Source organism: Hetaerina americana, unplaced genomic scaffold, assembly GCF_022747635.1.
Source record: "Hetaerina americana unplaced genomic scaffold, ioHetAmer1.1.p SCAF_3, whole genome shotgun sequence".
Taxonomy (NCBI): Eukaryota; Metazoa; Arthropoda; class Insecta; order Odonata; family Calopterygidae; genus Hetaerina; species Hetaerina americana.
In genome coordinates, this window is record NW_027286874.1 from 23,258,316 (window position 1) to 23,281,577 (window position 23,262).

Genomic DNA, 23,262 nt, shown 5'->3' on the forward strand with positions numbered 1-23,262 from the left:
TGCCTTTCGGAAATTTCTTTACCGCGTTTTTCCAAATGCGCGTTCGAAAACCCACTCAATACACTCCCAAAGCCGTCCGTCCCTCCAACCTCTCATCCCACCACCGTGGCTTGCAATTATTGTTGGCCTACGTGAAACTGCTACTGTCATATATATCTTTCGGATACGGTTGACACGCGGCATATGAGGCCGTTACGTGTCACATAGTAATCTGGATGAAAGCAGAGGCCGGCCAGCCCTGTGCATTGACGCTTCTGTGTTGCGGATTTATGGGCTCGTGGTGTCACACCGAAGTGAAGAATAGAGTATAGGCCAGAGGAGGGGAGGGAAAGGGAGTTGGGAGGGGGGGGAAGCGAGGACTTGGAAGGGTGTCGGCGGAGGTTTATCAGTATGGTTTGGGAGGAGTGGAGGAGTCGATTGGCGAGAGATGGTGAAGAGAAACTGAGAAGCAGGAGAGGGGGGGCACAGTATTCTTGTGGAGGGTCATGGGTGGTGGTGGTGGAAGGGACAGAAAATGGTAGCGAAGCACAATTGCCATACTGTTGCGACGGGAACAAGGCGTTCTGGTGAATGGAAGGCTTAGGAAAATGACTGGAGCCGGGATGAAATTAGACTAGACCGGAAACGGCAAGGGTGTGAGGTTGCGATGGTGGAGGATGAGAGCAATCTTTTAAGGGGAGGTGCACGGTGAGGGGAAGAGCGGAGAGAAGGGAATGTAATGACGGAGGTGATCTTGAATGTGAAGTGAGGGATTTGCGGTCGGGGGGTGTGATTAATATGGCGACCGACTGGAGATCCATCTCGAGTCAGATTTTACTTATTCATGCAGGGAGACAATTTCATTCTTTGCTGCGTCGATTTTATCATCGAATGAGACCAGGGCTATCATTATGCCTTTTGCGGAAGCTTGTAATCTCATGTCAAGCAGTTTGAAATACGTTTCTATGCGTGCTCTGAGCACATGATATCGCTGATTACCATGGTGCGGGGTTTACTCCGAGCGTTCGTCGGAATGTGTATGTCGAAAGGAAAAACTGAATCGCGTTCTGTTACACACGTCGGCGATGCACTAACGATGAGACCTGTAGGATATCTCTACTGAGTGGGAATCAGATATTTTCCCGAGACAACGCCATATTTTTGACTGAGAGGGATTCCAAGGAGAGTTTCAAGGATGTGTTCGCCTATGAATTTAGAGTTTTGCTCATCACTTATTTCTACAATAAACTTTTATTTGGGTAGTATCAACTTTTGAGAAGTTTATTTAAATATCTACGCATGAATTTATTTCTAACATTTTAAAATTTATTTCCATTAATTATTATTTGATTTATGTCACATATATGCATTTATATATAAATATATATATATATATATATATATATATATATATTTGTGTGAATAATCAAAACTTATTGTAGTAATAAATCTAGCAAAGATACGACATCCATGTCGTCTATACATGAAGCTCAGTGGAATTTCTAAGCTAGTTTTAAGAATTGGATTGATGGTAGAATTAAGCTAAATTTATTTTTACGGGTGTTAAGCTTAGCGTGATGAACTGTAGTATTCTTAGTATTCCAAAAATTATTCATTTATAAATATTAATTTTAAATTAAAACTCGGGGAAATGTTAATCAACCAAGAGGCCCCAGGGTAGTTACACAGTTTGGAATTAATAGGTAATGTAGTTGTGATAGGGAGCGTGATGTAGCAGAAATGAAATTTCACTACGATATGCAAATTTTTTCAGGGGATTATATATGTCAAAAAGTTTGTTAGTCCTACGTTTTCTCATCATATGGCTTACTAATCCAATAATTGGTTAGTAGCAGCTCTCAGAGTAATCCTGTTGTCAATGTCTCTCATTTCTTCGTATATCATTTCGCTTGTATTTTCCATTATCTACTTTTCATAATTAATCTTTGATCGTCCCTCGATACTTTTCCCCTCTACCTTTTCTTCAGCTATGCTTTTCAGCATAAACTTTCGTGCTTAATGATATGTACAATTGGTTTCCCTCTTTTCTCTGCGTCTTTGAAAGAAATTTTTCTTCAAGCATTCTTCTAATTATTTCTCCGTATCTCACTCTATTATTCTCCTCCTTTTTTTATCGGTTTTATGTAACAAAAGGCTCATAACGTGTAATATTAAGTATATCCTCTGCTGCTCCTATCGTTCATGTTTTAATTCCAGAAAAAAGTAAACTTCTTGTATACATGTGTGTAAGTAAATACCAAAGCTAACATAGAAATACGTATCATTTCATGTGTTATTAAAATATTATAGAAATTTCTGCTTTTATTATACATACCTAAACATGCAACAGAAAAATAATCATATTGAGCACATAGATATAAAAATCGTCCCTATTTTCATAAAGGAAAGATGCAAACCAAATTGCAGAAGGTTCGAGAGGTTAAGTCAGAGTATCGGGAATAGGTGTTTTTTTGCTAGTAGTCCGAAAATGGAAAACGGGCCAACACCAATGAAACACATTTACATCTACACAATAAACCGCAACCCACCAGGTGGGCGGTCGGTGGGGGGTGCTAGGACAACACAAAAGAGTGCTACTGCATGCAATAATAACAACAAAAACATGCTAATACATACCCAAGCAGACATGCAAGTACATATGCAAAACTTATTTTTCTTACGAGTACACGTATAAAAATATACATACCAGCAACTAATATACACAATCACATGTACCTATGAATGTACTTTATGTCTACGCAGCGTTTAATCTAGTTCACGTTTGAAAATACAATGATTTCGTACTGGTTATGGTTATTTATCTTCCTGCTGAGGAAAAAGCTCCATAAAGTTATTAATAATATTTTTTCCAATTATTTTGCATAAAATCTTTGTTGAAGAAAAAGGCCTGTAATTGGTGGAATTCTCACTATCGCCGCCGATATAGAGGGTTTGTGAGGTAGCTTCTGGTCACGAGGTACTGAGCCTTCTTCTAACGACTTAAGAAACATAATTTCTTAGCATGGGACAATGTCTTTATGTTATTCCTTCAATATTCTAGGGGTTACTTCTTCTGTATCAGGTGCTTTGTTAGCTTTGATACATCTACATCTACATCTACATAATACCCCGCAAGCCGCCGCAAGGGCGTGTGGCGGGGGGTGTTAGGTCACCAACCGTAAAAAGGAAAAATACCACATGCCAAAAAAAAAAACACGGAAAATTACACCCACAGTAGCGCACACACTCATGAAAAAATCCATTCATCCAATACTCATGCAAACACATATACCGCAAAACAACTAAAAAACTGCACCCCATGATGCAGCACGAAAGCCATCCTACAACACGGAATCCAGGACACAACAAGCAAGAAATTGAAACACCACATGAAAATGCACCACGAAACTCTCTACCCCCAAAGAGTCTCTAAAAGGCAGGGAATGCGACCCAACATTGAACGTTGCAGGTAGCAGGAATTTGCCCCCGCGGAGAGGGACGAGGGACTGAAAGGGAAACTTAAAAACAGATGAACAGGGCACTAATAAGGTAATTCGGAAAGAATGGGTTATTAAAGCAAAACACATAAGGTTAGTGGAAGAGCATGCATTTAAATACAACTAATCATTTTTTAGACGCTGAGGGTGGCAAGTGGAATTTTTGCCATCTATAACCCTGCAGTTGCTATCCCGTATTGTCCGTGGGAAGAAGGAGTCCTTGAGTCGGCTAGTTCTGGCATCTATTTCCCGAATTTTATATGCATGATCCGAGCGACCAATGTATGTAGGAGTACGAATAATTTGTGAGACCTCGGTGGTGAAACATGCGGATCTAAATTTAATTAATAATTTCAATCTTGCATTGAATCGCCTCTCAGCCAATGATTCCCACCCCAAATCCATGAGCATTTCGGTGACGCTTTGCGTTTTATCGTAGGAATTTTTTACAAAACGGGCTGCCCGGCGTTGAACCTTCTCAATTTCCCGAATGAGACCTTTTTCACTCGGATCCCACACGCTGCATGCGTATTCTAAATGAGGCCTTACAAGAGCGTGGTAACAACATTCCTTGACCTTCGAGTCACTTTTGCCGACAATGCGTCTAATGAATCCCAATTTTTTATATGCTTGACCGCAGACTTTACGTATGTGAGTCCCCCAAGTTAAGTCTTTTGTGAATGTGACACCTAGGTATTTTACCGTATCAACTACTGCTAGGTCACCTCCAGCTAATTTGTAAGCAAATCCCGTTGATCTTTTAAAGAAATTTACCACTGAACATTTATTATAATTTAGAATCAATCCCCAGTTAGAACACCATTTAGTAATGCAATCTAAATCCTGCGCTAGAATAAAACGATCCTCATCCCCAGATATCTCCCGATAGATCACCGTGTCATCCGCGAATATCCTAATTTTACTTTTCACTTCGCGGTTCAAATCGTTAACAAATACTATATAGCTGATACTACGTAGCATAGATACTACGTAGCTGTTCTTTTATTCCTTTTTTGGACAGTGTTATGTCATTTATACGCTCTTTAAGTGGTTACGAACGCTTGTTTGGTGCGCCGATATCTTTATTATTGACGCTCTGAAAAAACTTGTTTAAAATATTTGCTCTCTCACGCTGTCTGTAACAAGTTCGCCGTTTTCTTCCTTCAAAGAAATGGTGGTATTTTGGTAGGGTAAGAAAATTTTAGTTTGTATCATTTTCCATGTTTTGGAGTTAATTGAATATTTATGGCTTGTGTATCCACAACGCTCAATATTTACAGCGTACCGAAAAATAGTCTATGTCCCTTTACTGTAAGTGGACTTATGTATCCAATGGGCGCCGAATGAAATAATAATATTTGCTTGTCGCGCATTAAGGGTGTCTTAAGTCAGTGTACTGTTAAGTGCATGCACTTATGTTTTTACAAAAACAGAATCAAAAGGGGAAGGATAATTTTATTCATTGTGGGATAAAATATGATACATATAGTAGGGTAGTTAAACGATTGCAACATTTGTAATATGAATATTTTAATGAAAGCACAGTGTATATGTAGACTTAAATCTACATCCTCGTAATTTCCACCGAGCCACCTTAAGGACGTATGGTAGGATGCGTATGGACACTAGCCGTGAAAATATAGCAGATGGAGTGTGGCTTGGTAATAATTTTTTATCCAGCTAAACACCACATTATTTATTACCCACAAGTAGCGTCTTGCGATCGCTACTTGTTGGTAATACATTCTCACACTTAAAATCTCCTCCATGACAAACATCTCGATTTTGGTAGTAATGGACCAAACTTCCATTATTTCTCGAGAATTCCGAGATAGATTTCCTCAATGCATAAGTAAAATCGAACGGTTAACAACATTGCGATTAGTTTAATCAGGCATAAAAACTCTTGGATCCGCCAAGTTATGTTATTGCCACAGCCACAAGCCTCCGAAAGCATGGTAGCATATTTCGTAGAACTAACTTCACGCACGTCACATTCTCGTGCACGAGCCACCGTCATTCCCGTCCTCTCGGTGTCTTTCGCGGAATCCTCCAATATCGACCCGTTCATCAGAGCCGCTAAATCCTCCCAATGACTCACTCCCGACACTCCGCCCTCGCCTTCACGCTTGGCCCTCCCCCACTCTCGTCGACGTATCTTCTTGCCGCCGCCCTCTCTCTTTCAGCCACCGACCAAACTACGAACCCCCCTACCCCCGCACTCTTTCTTCCCCCGCTTTCGGCCCCCACGGAGCGAAGGGCCTGACTGCCACTGCATAAGAACGGTGGCGAATTGATACCTCGCCCCTTTCTGCCGCGCCATAATCTCTCCTTCCCACCCCCACCGCCCTTCCTCTCATCGCGCACATACCCGACTCCCTGCCTCCGCAGAGACCCTCCCTCTAATCATCCTCCTCACCCTTCCTGCCACCACTGACGACTCCCCTCCCTCATCTTCTCCTTCACCCGTCCGTCTCCCAGCGGTCGCAACATTTCGTATCCCAACACTTTCTCCCCCACCACCGCCCCGCCTCCGACCCCCCCTCTTCTCTTCTGTCCGCAGAGGTTGCTGCCTCCCACTCTTTTCCCTAAACCCACTTCACCCCCTCCCTCGTCCCAACCCAACAGCGACCCAGCCTCCGCGTACAAACCATACTCTCCCCATCCCCCCGCGCATTCCAGATTACTCCGTGGAGGGTTAAATAGATTAAAGCTTGGAGGGAGGAGGAGAGGGGAGAGAATGGAAGGATGACTGTGTGTGTGTGTCAGTGTGGGTGTTGGGGGAGAAGGGTTTCAGAAATTTGGTCATGGGTTGAGGGGGGCTTGGGTGGAGGTAAGGGGGTGAGTGCGTTTTCGTATCGGGTTTGGAGAAGGGAGCGAGGGTCTTGGCGTGGAGGGACCGTGCGTGTGACTCATTACACGCGTGGTATATCCAGCGTACAAACATACGCGTCCCAACCAAAGCGTGACGCAAATGGAGGGGCATCCATTTTTGCGAGGGATTTACGGGATGCTCGTCTCTCCCGATTCTCGGCTCGAAGCCCCTCTCCCCAACGAACCCCTTCCTCGTCCCCCCTTCCTCCCCTGGTCGCATTCACCCCTTCCCCATTCCACTGCCGTTTCCCTCTCACTTCACCCCTCTGCGTTCACACTCCCTGTCTTCCTCTCTACTTTACTCTAAAAGGGCAATATTGTGCGAGATAGTCGAATCGATTTGCGGAGGTTTTAGAGGGCGATGGAGTGGCGGTGGTTGGACGGTCTGGTGTCGCGGACCGGGTGGTCGTCCCGGTGGAAAGGGTCCGTCCTTCCGTACTGGAGGGGGAGAGGGATGCAGTGTGTCCGACTTGGACGTGGGGAGAGGCCGAAGCCTTTCCGCGGGTACGACGCGCTCACTCTTCCTGTCCCGCCGGTCACGGGCCCCATCTGGCCGTGCACGTGTCCGTCCGGATAGAAATCGAAGTACATTCGCCCTTTCTCCCTCTCTTCTGTACTGGGAGAGCGGGCGCGGGACGCAAAAGTGATTAAGACGATGGGCTCTCTTTTCGTCGGCGGTGATAAATGTTCTTGCGAGTGCATTGAATGCCTGCCTTTGGTGAGCCGTGTACGGTCGTCGACGATTGCCATCGAGGGTGGAGGGGGCGGGGAGTGTGTTCAGCCCGCTTTGATTCAATTTGTCGGACACCGCGGACGCCCATCCTCAAATCAGGAAAAATCCATTGCACTCTGGGAACCGGATTGTTTTCGAGAATGTGTTCCCGGGTTGGACTGCGCTGTATGTATAGCGCGCAGCATAGGCTGGCTACACGATGAAATATCCAATCCCCTGAAAACATGATCAGGGTAATGGGCATGGATTCAGAGGCTTGACGTGAATGCGGTTCAATTATTCCTTATATTACAAGAAATATGTGAATGGTCAACTGAAAACGACATTAATGATTTTTTGGTGGTGGCCAATCCTGCGGTAGCACTGATCTCTCGAAAGCTTAATTAGATTTACACCTGCGCTATGCAGCGTTATTTTTCACCAAAATCTTCAGCGATTGTTATAGCTGCACTCAATCGTTTCTATATATATTATATAGCTTGCGGAAAAGAAGATATATTTCATTATTCCTCTAATTCAGAAGCAAATACCAACGTTTTCACGAAAAAATTCAATGTAAAGAGAAAACATCAAGAAATTATTCAAAGACCGGAGCACAAGAAAAATCATATTTGAACATGATTAAAATTTAAAAATGTTCAATTTTTTAAATTTTACCAGCAACAGAAAAAATAACGATTGGTTGTCAGCAAAGTCTTAAAATAAATAGAATGTTTCTTTTCCTTGTGAAAGTCACTACGGCTCAGCAAAAAACCTGAAGTCAGAACATATCGGCTAATTTATCAAAATATCGAGCTTCAAAACAATGACTTCGAATCCCATCTCACACATGGTGAGGTGATAGATACCGCTGCGCTATTTTCGATCGTCTACAGACTTAAATGCCTGTACATGCTTAGATGGGGTTAATCCCCCGTATCATTCAGTGTTTTATGCGAAAGACCAGTAGTCCATTAAAGTTCACTAAATTTCCCTATACTTTACCGTGGTGCACTCGAGTTTCGTGCCTCGTCTCTTGCAAGATAAGGCGTTCCTTAATTTTACTGAGCCGGTTCATACAATGACGTTTGCGGAAGCCATTAATACTATGTTAAACTAATTTCTTTAAAACCATACACGTGGAAAAGATGAAACCATTTGTGGAAATTGCAAACTTTTAGACTGAACATAAATAGTGTAAACATGATGCGTGGGCGCATAGGTAGTGTCTTGTGCAACTCTTGAAGGAGAGCCTAGCTAAGATGGATGGTTTTACAATGAAAAATGAATAATGATTTAATTATATGAAGATGATATTTTATTATTTACCACCAAAAGTTTTCATTAAATTGCCTTTTGCATTACTTTGTGATGTTCACCTAAAAAGTGTTACGGTTACTCCAGCCTCATGGATATTCTCCAAGTGAAGAGATGAAAGTGATCCCATGAAATGCGTGCCTCTTTTCGGAAAGCGAATGGATCCCAATTGGCATGCCGCTGGACTAAGCTGTTTGTCAATGGAGTGGTCCTTCTAAAAAACATGCGACAAATACCATTATCCCAAGAGATCAATGGGTTTTTCAGATATGCTGGGTGTCTTGTAATCAGCTTGTGCGGTTGAAGTTAACTTCAGAGGTGAGATGACACCTAACTCTTTCACTCATATCCACTCCCCTTAATCTTGAATTGAGAGAAGTGCGAGAAATTGTCACTCCTTCTCTAGATGAGAGATGCCGATGCCTGTTCGCGCCATTCATGTTATGACAAAATATCCCGTTTTCCCTCTGATATGGAGAATATTTTACATGTTACCATGTAATATATTTAATTTAGTACTTTTCTACCGATGCATCTTTATTATTTCGCGAGCATGGAAGCGGAAGCATGGAGCGAGCGTAAACCTATTCCGGTCGTAAATAAAAAGGGAGTACCTTTCTTTTCAAAATAAATAGAATCTCATGCGCCTTATTCGCTCCTACCAAGTAAACCCCTTGCTTCTACGACGTCCCTTTTCGCCCTTGATTTACCTTTTTTATTCTTTCTACGCTCCTTCGAAAACGTGACCAAGGGGTTCTCCTCGTCGCTCTAAACGAATCAGGGAACGAGGAGCAGCTAGAAAAGGAAAGGAGGTGATGGGTGCTCGTGTGTGTGTGTAGTGTCTGCTGGAGTGGGAGGTGGAGGAGGATGGAATGGCTCCCCTTTTACAGTGAAAGTGAGGCAAGAAAGGGAGCAAGATAAAGAAGAAGAGGGGAAGGGAGAGAAAATGGCGTAAGAGGTGGCAGTTGAGTGGAGAAAAAAGCGATAAGGCAGGTACGGTGGGTGTGCGACATTTGAAAAGCTGCGAGGGAGCTCTTGGAAATGAATCGAGGCGTGTTACGAAGGTCGAGGAGACACAGAAGGGGGATGGGGTTCGTTACGGTTTCCTAGGTGAGGGAAGGGTTGCAAGTTCCATGAAGGAGCTTAATAATTATAGCAACCTCAATCGTGTAAGAATACTGCTCGTTGACGGCAGTTCGTCGGAATCGTTAAAGCCCGCCCCGAGCACAGGCACGAGAGACCTGTCACAATCCTATTCACTCGCTCAATAATTCAGTGACCATATCAAAAGTATTTATTTCAGCAAAGTTGTGTATTCTTTCAATTATAACGATAAGCTAAAACCGTCCTGTCCAAGCGAAAGTTTTCTTTAAATGACAAAATTATGCCATTTGGTGTCGGACAAACATTTCATTTTTTCCATCCAAACGTGAAAGATGTCGTTTTACATGCATTTAGAGTTTTTGACTGCATTAAAAATATCTAATTCGTCGCTGAAATGTATGGCAGTGTTGAAATGAATTATCAAAATATAAAAGTCACCTTCAAATTCTCGTTCAAAGTTATACATCAAATTTTATTCCAGAAATTGATAATTGTAACCCTAAGTTAAAGCTAATCAAACATTCCTTTGATCTTTCTCTTATCCATCCATCCCCTTTTGTCTTCGATTATGAATATCAGTAATTCATCATGCCTCGAGGTTTGCCTTTACCTTCTTTTACGTAAGGTATTATTCCGTCATGTTATGGCTCCTTTAGTGTGAGGCATTCCTCCTTTGGGGCGCGCGAGGTTAGGTTTCCAAGGGAGGGGTTCGGTATGATTAATCACATTGTCTACCTTGCAATATGCACTGGTAGGTATTTTATTAATGAGATGTGGAAAAATCCAATTTCTCGAGAGACGTGCTTTTCGAAGCATTTTGGAACAGTCTCCGAAGTGTTTTATTCCCTTGTGTGTGTTAATTCCATTCTCAATGTTTTTGCTCCAAATCCTTTCCCATATTCTACCATCGTCTACATATACTATATTTCCAATTTTCTTCGTTTCTCATCCTTGTGCCACCATATTCTATGCCTTGAAAGAAATTACATGGATCTTCGTTGATTATGAATTAAATCATTTCAAGTGTAGTTTTTTATCACATGAGGCATCTGTAGCTGCTGGTAATGTATTTGAATATGGCTTCTAACCCATTTCACGAAGTGCTTTATTAATACGTATCCTCGCAATCCATTGATTCCCATTACATTAAATGCCATACACAAGGTACCTGAGTATTCTTGATACATTTTATGTTGGCAGAAAGCTAATGATATGGGACCTTTCCGTATAACTTGATATGCCAAAATATATTTTAAAGATTTGCAAAAAACCCCTTGCAAATGACATTTCAAAGCCGTATTTAGATTTTTTTCATTAATTTTTAAAAATCACAGTAATTATCTGAACATTTCTGGATGATTTTACTTTATCAGCACGTAGTATAGCATAGGGGAAAGTATTATTTCTATGAAAAGTTGGACTCCGGGATTTCATCGGCAATACATTTTTTGAGGTCCCGTTGATACACTTTGACCATTTGACCATATGAAATATGCTGGTGTTTTAATATTCCTCTCAGGGAGCTTCAGTAAAAGCCATGATTAACTGTATAAATGGATTTATAAATGGAAAGAATGCAATTTCAGTAACAACCCCATGTTTATAATATTTCTTTGATTATCTTAAAAACCTTATGACCAAAAATATTTGAGTCCCGTTTCTCTAAGCTATAACTCAGTTAAAAAGTTCCACTGTAATTGTCTCTTTAGTCAAAGCATGATGCACTACCTTTTTAAGTTAAATACAGTGTATTTATTTATCGTATGTGTATATGTGAAAAATGTAGAAGCTATTGACATGCAATGAGTTTTGGCGTTTTGACTATACGATCTTTTTATTTGATTTGTATCTCTGAGAAAATAAATCATTTAATAACATTTTTATTATTATTTCCTGTTGGCACTGTAGTCAGTTTCATCACCAACGATGTCTTTAACATACATTTAAGCCACGGATGAGGATTTCTTTCCTGGCATTGTTCATAATATGCTATAAGTTATCAGTAAAATATTTAAAAATTACTGAAGTAAGCTTGAAGTAATGTTAAAATTGAACCAACAAATCGTATAGTCAATTGAAACTTAGCCATACGCCTAAGCCACCCTTACCTTATCTCACAGCTGTGCACTGAGAAGCAGCAGGCCCCAGAATGTAGACCCCCGATAAGTGTATTGCAAGTATGTCACCTCTCGGAAATGTCCACAGAGATTATGGAATTCAGAGTTCCTAACTAGTTATTAGGTCATGTCGAACCATCTGCTTTCTATTGTCAGTAGTATCGGGAGTCTAAGCCTACTGTATCCAAAGCTTCTGGGCATTGCTAGTGTCTTTGGAAATTTTAATTTCAACGCTATTCATTGGGATCACCACAAAATATTTACTAATTAAGTGAAGGATTGGAGAGCTGGTTTTAGACAGTTTCATCTATCTGAAAACTATTTGTTTAAAAACGGACTTAATTTCGGCGAAATAACTTTGTATTTTTCTCAATAGAATTTGAAATATTTTAGTTATTATAGAGAGTGAAAAGGTTTTATTCTGTTCAACTATAATCCTATCGAAAAAATATAAAATTGCCTTACCATGTGCATTTTTAGTAGCTTTTGGTCTCAAGAATGTTGCTGCCGTAGATACTCCATTGTTAAGGAAGACAAATGCGAATGTTGAATTCATTCCACCGTAATAAGAAAGAATTTACAAATAATTTTAGATCATGAAACTCATACGTAATACATCGTTTACTGTAAGAAGAGATGATTTCGAGACTTAAACATCATTCCGCAATGTTGAGACACCAAGAAAACTTTTTAAAAGAATTGAATAATGCTGCCGTCAATTAGTAATGTTACCCTTATACCTGTATTTCGTCAGAAAAATCAAACGATGAACATTGTTTCAAATCGAAATTCATTGAGCTTTTGTAGGGTCTTCGTCGAATAACTATACCAATATTAATTAATAATTATCTCCAAACCCCTCTGTGGAGTTACGAGGGTCATCCGGAAAGTAGTACCCGTTCGTGAAATAAAAAGACAAAAGTAAATATTAACAAACATAAAAAATTTTATTTGAAAGAGGATACTTTAAACTACTTCTCAACATAATCTCCAAGCAAATTAAGGCATTTGTCATAACGTGTGACAAGTTTCTGTATTCCTGCTGCATAGTCCTTCGCCGCCAGCTCATTGAGATACGCGAGGGACCCATCTTGCACAAATTTTTGCATAATGCAGATGGTGTTTAACAATTTCATGAACAATTGTTCGAGAAACATTGGGAAAATGCTCACAGATGTCATCAATTGTGACGCGCCGATCGTTCCTCACGAATTCGTCAACTGAGCTCACCAGTTGGTCTGTAATGACAGACGGCCTCCCCGAACGCTCATCGTCGTGTGTGTTCCCCCTCCCCATGTTGAAGTTGCGACACCACCGCCGAACAGACGACTCGTCCATTACATTGTCTCCATACACCTCCTTTAATTGGCGATGAATATCACATGGGCGAACGTTTCTTGCATTGAGGAATTTAATCACTGCCCTCACTTCACAACTGGCGGCGTTCTCAATTTTTTTAAACATTGTAAACAATCACAGAAACAACACAGGCAATGCTAGCGTCACGCAACTTGGCTCAGAGAAGGCAGACAAGCCACTGAAGCTATCTGACCTCGTCCAGCGGCTACTCGCGTCGTCAGCACTTCATGCGGCACGAACGGGTACTACTTTCCGGATGACCCTCGTATTTGCATATTTTTGACGTCTTTACATGAAAATAGCCTTTTGAACGTATGTATACCGTTTGCTCCACGTAAATAAGAAGGAACTTTCTGTCATAAGATAGTGTCAAGAGTGGGGAAGTGTCACTATTATTATAACATTAGAGAAGTTAATATTACCAATGAGCAGTACTTAGAATTTATTTCATGTGATAGCTCGTGTAAAACTTTTCCAGGATCTGACAGGAGTCTTTTTTGGCGATTTAAAGAAAGAAGTTTATCATTCGCAGATGTTGCAGACCTTCGTAGATTTTGAAAATTGAAAATAGCCTTGCTGAAATTTTGGGGCAATATGATTGTCTAAATTTTTCCATAAGGCTGTCATTCAGTGTTGCTGTTTAGTTCCACATACCAAGAGATATATAGTATAGCCTAACTCGCCCACCAGTCGGTTCCGCTCGTTCCCTAATCACATTAGTGCGTTTGCTCGAGGAGGAGAATTTTCCACGATTGGAGAAAGGCAGGCATTTTTAGCCCGTCCCTTCAAAATATAAACCTCTCCTCTTAGAATATCACGTCCGACTGAAACGCAGGGTGGAGTAAGTGGGGGTTTCGGTAGAAAGCTCTTAAAATGATTATTCGACCCAATTTTTTTTCAAGTCCTCCTTTATCTTTACAGCGTCGAGTTCTCCGTAAATACCTTCTCTCCCCGCTCCCCTTAGCGCCGGTATGACACGGCGTCCGAGCTTTTATGGTTCTTCCAGAGACGGGGGTTACTACGAGACCGGAATGGTGCACTGGATTGTAGGAAGGGTGGGCACCGTGAAGCATACGGGAGTGCGAACAGTTTTGGAAGGAGTGACGGAAGATGGGGAGGGGGAAGATTGAGGGGAGGGAATAGGGGGTGGAAGCAGTTTGACAGGGCTTTCCCTTAGCCTCTTTTCTCCCTCCCTGGCTCCCACCCCCTCTTCTCTCCTTTCGCCCCTCCCCTTCTTATTTCTATCAATTCGAAGTGGTTGGCTGGTGTTTGGAATGGGTACGCCTGCAAAATCGACTCTCCTTTGAATTGGCTGACGTCATTAGTCGGCAATATCAAAGGAAGGCGTAAAGTCCCACTCCCTCCTCTCCACCTCGATAGTCTTTTACCCCTTCGCCTGACCTTGAAGTCCGCCTTACTCCGTCCTCCCTACCCTCTTTCCCCTCCCGCTCTCCCCGCCTCAACCACCCCACCCACCCAGACTGTTCGCCCTGCCGATAGCGCAACCCACCCACTTGACTCATCTGGAGCTCTTTTAGAGGTCCTTATCGCAGATTCCTTTTCCAGAGGCGCTCTTGCTCACCCTACCGACGTATATTTCTCCATTTCCACTTGCCGCCTTCACTTTCGCTCCGACTCCCTTTTATCGTTCCTCCGTATCTATAATGGAAACGCGTGCTAGTGATCTGCGAAACGTTAAGGGCCGTGCGTTTATTTTTATGCGCGGACCCAATTTTTTCCCTCTGCTATGCCGCTATTTCCGTTGCACCATCTAGCACGTTGCGGTTTGTTAAAGTTTCTACAATGCCTCCATTTATCGTAACAATGTCGATGGAATTCCACACGATACTTGGGATTGAAACGATCCAGCGCTTTCTGTTAAGTTTTCGTAAACGTTTTTTAGATCTTCTCAAATATTCCGGACGAAAGATAAAACAACTCTTACGTCATTCGACAGCAACATTTCAATGCGATTCACCTGTAGCGCAGTGATGACTGAACACCTTGGTAGAAGCCGATGTATGCATGTTTTACAATTATAATGTTTGAAATCATAGTATTGTATTTTTATGCGTTTAAAAATTAGGCCAATGGCAAGTAATAGTCAATGGAGGAAATTAGTTTGTGCATACTTTAGGAATGAAATTATCAAAAGAGAACGGAGTTTTGGGAGGACCTCAGTAATGGTACTTTCGCCAAAAACCATTACTAATATAATTAATTGTGTTAATTCGGGCCCAAGATCCAGCGGTATTGCAGGCTAGCTCAACGGGCTAGTATTGATCTTATGGTACCTAGATTTCTGGCTATGCCAGCATAAAAATTTTGTCCTAATATAGATAATATTAATATGTATCATTTAAGCTATGAGCCTTTGAGTTACCTAGTGAGGAATTTACCCCACCGTCAGAGTGCCTTTGGAAGATACGTTATTTTTAAAGTAACTCTCAGGATTCAGTTCAGGAATAACGATATAAAGTATGTTTGTCTTTAAATATTAAAAAGTGAAAACTATTTCTTTTGAATATAAGAGTCAAATGAGATACAATCTTCATTAGAGGTCAATTCTAAAATCTCTGAGTTTAATAATGTATACTTTAAATTTTCTTTACACTGTGATATTTCTTCTACCCCATCCTCCTCACTAATTAAATAAAATATCAATAAAATTGATCATACAATTATTATTATTAGCTTATCTACCGGTTAAGGTAGGTTTTTGGATGGACAACTATCAAATAAATATTTTATTCCTCCTAACAAAACACAAAATCCATCATCCTACTCTATATCAGGTCCCCTGTTCATCTCTGAGAACTTCCTTCCTCCCTTCATCCCGCCCAACATCCCTATCTTGTTCCTTCCCTTTCCTCGTTTGCCTAACATTCTCCCCTCTATCACAGTCTTCAACATCCCACTACCGATCAATACGCCCTTCATCCATTTTTCCTGTCTCCATAGGAGTTCTCCCAACAAACCCCTCTCTTCGCCTGCCACACCAAGTATATCCTTATTTGTTTTCTTCTCTGTCCATTTCACCTTCTCCATTCTTCTCCACACCCACATTTAAAAAGCATCCAGTCTACGTCTATCCTCCTACTTCAATGACCACGTTTCCGCACCGTACATAGCTACGCTCCATATCAAAGTTTTTACGAGTCTTTTCTTAACATCCTTACTCAACATCCCTGTCATCAACTCATTCTTCCTTGTGAAAGCCTCTTTGCCTAGCGTAATTCTTTTCTTACGTTCCTACTACTTTGACCGCGTTGGCTCAAAACTCTTCCGAGATACGTAAACTGTTCTACCTGCTCTAGTTTTTGCCCTCCTATTTTAATGTGATGGTCACTACAGATCATTCAATATGTAATATAAAAATATTGCTAGGATTTACGTCAGAGAAAGTCTTGACTGGTGTATCTAACAGATAACGATTACTAAATCAAAACCAGAATATTAGATGAAAGCAGTTTTATTAGTCTTTCGGTTTTCCCTTTTCTGGATACGGCTATATTACCTGTATTTTCACATGTAAATGAAATGCACCATTCATTGATTTAAAAATCGTATAAAAATGGTTACCTCTATAAAAATTCATTTTTAGAGAAATTAGTGAATGGTTTGTGAATGTGGAGATTTCTTGACTGATTGAAACCAACAGGAATTCCACAAAAATTTCATAATTATATTTTTTATTTTTATTCTATTCGTCCGAGGTTTCCAATGGCACGAGCCTCCAACCCCCCCCCCCCACTGGCTCACTTCCCCGTCTCTTTTTTTAAATCTTATTCGGGAAAACCAATGCAGCATCCACCTGGCTTACCTCCTGATCCCTCCTACAGCAACCCTCCATTTCCCCACCCGCTACTCCCTACCCACCCCAACCAACTCGCCCACCGCTTCTGGGCCTCCACCTCTGGGCCACCGCCCCCCCCCACTCACTCCAGTGGACCGCGGTGGGGGGTGGGGACGGACGTCGCCGCCGGGAGGCCGGGGGCCACGCCCAAAACGAAAAGCTCTCTTGTTTTTCCGGGAGACGCGGGGACGGAAGTAGAAAAGGAGTTGGTGGCTACGAGGAATAGGCAGAATTGGTGGGTGGCGGTTGAGCGAGGGAAGGGCGAGAAGAAAGGGGAAGGAGAAAGGTTGGAGGGGGACGATTTGGGGTTGAAGCAGGATAGATGGGGGGTTGAGTAGGGGGAGGGGTGTAGGATGTGAAGGAGGAAGGAGGGGCGGGGGACGAGGCCTCGGCGCCAGAAACCTCGGATTTACCGCGGACAATTTAACACCAATTACGATTTTGGGAAGTTGGCGGTGCGGGTGGAGTCTTGCTGCCGACAGCTGCGTGTAAAGATGGGTGGAGGAGGAGATGGAAGGTGGAGGGGAGGAATTTAAGTGGGAGGGGGAAGGGAGAGGAAGTGGAGGTAAAAGGAAAGGTTGGTGGTAGGGGGCTTGCTTGGGGGGTGGTGTGGGCTGGAGGTGGAATAGGCGTGTGCTCACGGAGGGGGTGAAGGAGAAGAACGGGGAGGTTCGGGTGGAGGGTGAAGTGAGCACCCGCTCCAAGAGAACAAGAGGAATGGTACCTTGTGCTGCGGGGCGGAAGATACAGAGAGAAAGAAAAGGGGAAAGCGTAGTGGAGACAGGAGGATGGAGGGAGAGAATGTAGGGAGGGAGAGCAAAGGGCTTCGGGTCGATATGACTTTATTTTCCGGAGTTTTGCGGCTGAGAGAAGGAATTTTTGGTGTAATTAATTGTTACGGGCAGATGTTTTTTTGTCGAAGGGAAAGAAAAGTTTTATGCCAAGCTATTCCTGGAGTTTTGCTATTTTTGTTTCATTACGAGGGAAAAAGAACTTGAATAATGCTTAGAATAAAGTTTTGGGGTAATATTTTGTGCTACCAGTCATTTTCAAGCGAGGGAATGAGTTCGTTACATAAAGAAACATACGAGATGGATTTCGGGAGGCTACTTGTCATTTTTCAGTCATTTCTGTGCGTGATGGCGTAACTTTGGACCGTTTTTAATTGAGTTCTGCAAGGCAAATGAACATATAAATTATGATAAGGAGGTTAATTCAGTGATCGAGAGAGGTAATAATCACTCAAAATACGTTATACACTTTTGGTGTTCACATATTCCTGAACTTACACATATGCTTTCAGGTAAACATTGAAAATATTCTTTCCACATAAGCTTATAAATTGGCAACTGCGTAATATTTTATTAAAATGTAGAACTTCGATGTTACTTCTTATGCCGTATATTCTCCGCGATAATTTTCTCTTGAACTTGGTTACGTGTCTAATTTGGTTGGGGTACTCGTTTCATTTTATAATTTGTGACAAAAATAAGAATTAAGTGTATCAAACAGAGCAAAATTATTTTTGGTACTCATTCTCAATGTTACAAACAGCATTTAGAGAAATCGAATTAAAATGTGGGCCAGTATCGTCTAAGAAAAATGGAAAATTCTTATTCTTATATTATTGTACAAGAAAATGTTACTTTAACAATTAATTTCATGGAATCGATAAAATAAATATTTATGCCTACCAATAAGTACCTACTTGTAGACATTGTGTAAAATATGAATTGCTACCTTATTTTTTGCCATATTCACTTTTCCCGTGTAATTTAAACTAGTATTGCGGCAATGCATGCAGTTTCACGAAATGTTCTCGTTCGCTGATTGCATAATGTCTCGCAGTTAATATCAGCGGCTTAGCGAACTCGTTTAATTAATCTAGATTATGCCACGGGATACACCAGGTAAAACTTTGAGTTGAATCTCACAGCTAGAAGCTGAAGTTTGATGTGAAGGAGCGACTTGAGTAAACAATGAGCCTCGCTTCTATTCAGCTTCCATTTCTACCTTTTCTTTTCCCCTGGTTTTGAAGCTTCCTTCTACTTCCCACGACTCGATCACACTTGATGTAGTGCTCATGGACACGTCTTTGTCTTTCTGCTAGTTTTTTCGAACAAAATGTGCAGCGGTCTTGCGCTTACAAATATGAAATCTGTTTGAAAACTTGTCTCCTCGGCCAATGAGTTTCGAATTAATTACCTCGAGTTAACAAATAAAGGGTCATACGTGAGAAATAGTCACATATAGCCCATAAATCGTTTGTAAATAAATTTGGCGACATTGATCATAATCGCAACCATTTTTATCTTGGTGAAGTATCCAGCCATGTTGAGAGATTTTTGAGGCCAATAATTTATGGAATTCCATTTAATGAAAAAAGGGAGAACCAAATAACTTTGCCTTCCCGTGGAATAGAGTTTTTGTTTCGAACTAGTTTCGCTATACTGTAGTAACATCTAAAACATGATAATGAAAACTTTCATTTTTCTGTTTTTATTGTGCCTATTTAAGGAAATTTTTAAAATTTAGATTCGCGTATATGAACCTCTATATTAGTATCACCTCCGGGCATCTGACTTTTTTATTATTTATGGGTATGTTTGATTTGAACGACTGTATTTTCCCATGAAGAATTGAATGTTATAAATATTTAGCAACATGACTAATCTCCTGCTTTGAAAGGTGAACCAGAAGATTTGCAGCTATACCAAATCAGAGAAACCCACCGTTTGAAAACTAAAGTAAGATTTTTTTAGGGTATCAAAGATGTGGGGTAATAAGAAAATATATAGAACGATAAAATAATAATCCTTCCATTTTAATGCGATGAATTATTGGTAGTGACTCTCAGCAAACTATTATCATATCTAAAATGGAGGGCGCTCTTTTTTTCACTTAGGGCTTCTAGATATTTTCTTAGCCCACCACAGTTTTTCACCGTAAAGTCGGTTCGATGTGTGAGGATAGAAGTCACCTAGTTTGAAATCCAATAGCGTAAATCACGAATCGTATATATTCTTTCACTTCCATAGCCTTAGGTGTGGTCTGTGAAAGGAATAATTAATGATAGGGGTATGAAATTATTTCGAATGTCCTTTCATTTATTCGTACGCCAATCAATTTAAGTGGTTTTCAAATACCCTATATACATATATATTCCGATTCCTGACTCTAACTTACCACGCTCGTTACAGCTTGAATCGTAACTTTTTTATATTACCAGAAAAATAATTGTTAAATCAGCCTACGGGTTTGTTTGCTACTTTTTTCCAGAAAGATAATTCATAGTGTACGTTTTTCGTATTGTAGATTGAGATAGTCAGCCTTCACTTTGGGGATGTTTTTTAATTTATTATATATCATTAAATAACTTTGAATTAATGTTTAACAGTGTTATCATCAGGTTTGCCTGATGATTACGTTGTGAATTCGAAACTGGTTCTGTTAATTGCAAAGACGCTTGGAAATAAAAACTCAGTAAAATAATAGTATTATTTAAAAATGCCCAATTATTCCTTAATTTATTCGTGTAACTGCATTATAATAATCTAACTCTTCGAAAGTTAATGTAGCGACAGAGTTTAGGATTGCCACACATCAAATTTTGAATTCCATATGAATACTTTCCGAATTCAAAAAGGTTATCAATTAATAATTTAGTATTATATAAGATATAGAATATTTTCGCAAAACATTACTTTGTAAGATAATGAAAGCTCTGCTTCTGTAATATTAAAATCGAGATCACAAATATTGAAGCATTTTTCTTGACTTAGGTCCGTAAATGTAGCATTTAAAGAACCCATTCTAAATTAAGTATATTAACATGAATTCTAGAACAGGAAATAACGTCCAGACATGAAGAATTATTACACCACCAAATACATCAGGCTTAGCTTTATATGAATTCTATGAAAAGTATCGGGAAAGGTTTCGGAAAAATAAATTCATTTCAGGTATTGCTACAATGCCTCAAAATTCTTCTAAGTACATACTTTGAGCGTAGACACACTTTTGCCTGGCCGTCGAAAACTTTTAACGCTAAGGGTCCCTAGTCGGCGGATTCCGTAAAGTCCTTAAGGGTGCGTGTGTAAGCTTCTTTTATAGCAATTAGGGGAGTGTCCTTCCATCGTGCGGTCCTTTGAGGGAGGATTTCACTTTTGTGAATAGGTAGTAGTCTGTTGGTGCCAAGTCGGGACTGTAAGGGGGTTTGTGAATCGTCGCGATGGCGTTGTAGAAGGTCTTTCTTTGCAAGCAGACACTCAGCTTTGCTCTTGGTCGTCCATCAAGACCCATGGGACGAGTTTAGCGTGAATATTTCGTATCGCCAAATTTTGAGGGATAATGGTGATCTTATCAATACAATCTGCCATCATGCGCACACTTAACCAACGGTCTTAATTCACCACTTCACGTACATATCATGGAAAAATTGTTGCCGATACTTTTTATACAAACCTTCTATATCGAGATAAAGAGTTTGATAAACTATTAATTAAGCAATTGAACCGATTATGATTACAAAAATCTTTTTGTTAGAGTAAAATGCCCATCGTAGCATAATTTTATACACTGTAATATCCACATTGGGCTCGACAACCACCATTCATTTTTATATTATTTACTTGTATGTAGATTATATCCTGATCATTGAAAGTAAAGATTGTTTCTCCACGGTTTTAAAAGAATATATAAATTTCAATTCCAAAATGTATCTTAATAATAGAGACACTTTCCTTACCCTCATTCCTCCGTAAGTGCCATTTACTAAATCTTTGAATATGTCCTCCTCAAATCAACGACTGGTCGACCTGCATTCTATTCTACCTCCAGTATTTGCCCTCATTCAATTTTCATACAAAGTAAAAGTTAATATGTGGTGTTAATTTCTTCCATAACACTTTCAATTATTCCATCCATTTACCTAACTAAATCAGTTTTCCTCTATAGCTTCCTTGATAAAGACATTCTTCCGCCACTCCCATCCCTTGTCCTGAGGTATTTTTATTAGATTGCGATGTTAAACTATGAAGAACATATAAAAAAACGAAGACAAGGGCACCAAAAAGACACCCTAACTATATTTTATATTTCTATAAAATATAATAAGAATGGTTTTGCTCCACGGGTTTTATTATTAACCTGTTCCTCGTCTCTTTCTAATGTTAAACTGATATTTCAATTTAGTAGTTGTTTTCCCATGCGTAATAATCTGTTGGGCATTAAAACGGTCTAATTTGGAAAAATTTTACGTTATATATACGTCATCCTCGGATAAGTGTTCTTTGTTTTTTACCTATTCATTGCATTACTTAATCTTAATGTGGATTGGTTATGAAAATTGGCCAATGAAAACTTTAGGGAAAAGTCCTTTCTTCTTAATGGTACTTAAAAAAATACAGTTTTCCAAGGTATTCATATTAAAGGAGTTAATTATTTTCCACAGAAAATACATTGGTTACAATGCAAATTACAAGCTCCTTTAAAATGAGCCCCGAAAAATTCCACGAGTGATGCCTGTAAGCGTCAAGTATTTTTCAAGGTAATTTATTATTCCATTTGACAGCAATGAATTTTAGTCTCAGTGCTTTTATCATACTGCTTATATTCTTTCAACTAATTCACAAATACTATTGTAAAAAAACTTTCGTGTTTTTGAAATCTTTTCTTCGTATTTATCTCCAATAATTTTAATGAGCATGAAATAATGTAAAAACATTAGTTCTGATGAATATATTGCATTAAAAAAGTGCAATGAATCAAATATTATGGTGGAATACATGCGTGGAATATGTTTGTACTAATAATATTATATTAAACAATGATTCATTCTTCTTCACCCTCATTTGTCTTAACTATAGTATCAGTTTTTTGCCTTTTCCTAATATAATATTATGTAGCAAATTAAAGATTACAATTGCCCTAATAGAACTATTATATTATTACTTAACGTGGACACTTGAAACATACTCTACGAATAGTTAATGGAAAAGGTCATTCAAGATTTTCCTGGTGAACCATAATACTATATTTAAATACTTGCTACGTACGCAAACAATCCAAAAAAATCTTTCGAGTTTAATGTGTTTAGAGCTTTTTTAAAAGTTATATTCAGTTAAGGACCAACTCGCGATTTTTAGTGCGATTTAGCGCGATTGCAAAAAAGGAAAAGGCAGCCATATGTGAGGACTACATAATACGACGTTTGATTTTGCACCCACCTGAAGGTGTTCTCATGATCATTAATAAGAGGATAGTGAGCGTTAGCAAATGAATACTTCGGGGATGAAAAGTTTGATTTCAGACAGCAGAAAGGCATATGTGATGTCATGGTAGTAATGAGGTCACTAAAATAGAGGAACATATCACCAACTAAAGCTAAAAATTACCCACGATTCCCTATCCAAGCAATAGAGGCCGGTTAAGCTGTCAAAATTTCAA